Source organism: Egretta garzetta, unplaced genomic scaffold, assembly GCF_000687185.1.
Source record: "Egretta garzetta isolate BGI_Z169 unplaced genomic scaffold, ASM68718v1 scaffold56, whole genome shotgun sequence".
NCBI classification, from domain to species: Eukaryota; Metazoa; Chordata; class Aves; order Pelecaniformes; family Ardeidae; genus Egretta; species Egretta garzetta.
In genome coordinates, this window is record NW_009260182.1 from 7910144 (window position 1) to 7911488 (window position 1345).

A 1345-nucleotide genomic window follows, 5' to 3' on the forward strand; every position below is an offset into this window, starting at 1 on the left:
AAAAAGAGTGGCAGGAAGAGTTATTCCTCATTAACATCAGCTGTTAATGGCCTCGGAGTTCAGTGCATCTGAGGGGGAAGACAGAGCGAGAGGCAGGGGATGGAGTGTGCGGGGAAACGGAGGGGCTGAAAGAAGGGGGGGTCTCTAAGCGTGGTGGAGGGAGAGAAGGGGAGAATAAAAGAAGGAGAGAAGGGGAGAAATTTAACTTAAAAAGAGGAGCTGGAGGGGAGAGGGGGCGGGGAAGGACCGAACCGTGAGCCGATACCAAATCTCCTCTCCAGCTCCCCTGGCCGCCTCAGCTGGGCAGGCTCGGGATGGGGACGGAGTCGGGGAGCAACGGCGGCGGGCGAGGGGGAGCGCAGCCGGGGAGAGGGGGCGAGCGGACCGGGACGGCGGGACGGCGGGACGGAACCCTTCCTAGCCGCGGGGGGCGTTTACCAGCAAAAAAACCTTCCTTCCTTCCTTCCTTCCTTCCTTCCTTCCTTCCTTCCTTCCTTCCTTCCTTCCTTCCTCTCCTCTCGGAGGTTTGCAAACCAAACGTCACCAATCAATACGAATCCCGGCTCCGTGGGTGCGTGTGTGTGCGTGTGCGTGCGTGTGTGAGCGCGTTTGTTGATCCCGACCTGCTGGACTTCAAAAATCTGCCGCTTCCGACTCCCTCCCAGCCTGTAAGTTCAGAATTACAACCTTCTACATCTATACAAACTTTTATTTATCGGAGAATGCCTTTCTCTAGGAGAAAGAGAAATTGTCACCATGTGATCGGCTAATTTCTGACACACGGGGCTTTACCCCTCCCCCAGCGTGGGGAAAAAATATCTCCCGTGGATCTCTTTGAACTGTGCACAATCCATAACTTTGGCAATGTATATACAGTGTTATTTCTGCGAGGCAGTTTTCCAGGGTTAGGGGAGGTGGTTGCATTCTGCTAAATGGATCCTTTGTGGTGAGTGCAGATTTATGCCCAGTTTTGATTTATAATTAAATTAGCTTCTAATTTGCAATATGTGTGTCTGTGTTTAAAATGTATCTAATCTGTGAAATTGAGGACGGGGGCACTTTAAATGAAAATCTACCTTTCGCCTCAAGGGTTTCTTTATGAAGGGATAGCCGGGAGGGCAGCGTGCAGCAGGGAAGCGGGGCTGTAATTTCCATTAGGAGATGTCAATCAATCCCGCTTTTCAATACATCAATTAATAAATCCGATTGGTGCTGTGGGCCGCTCCCCCCCCCCTCCTCCCCGGGCACTCTTTCTGGCCGGGAGGGGAAGGGAGAGGGGAAGGCAAACTTTGGCAGGGCAGTCCCCGCAGGCAGCGCCCGGCCCGGCCCTGCCCGGCCCCCTCCT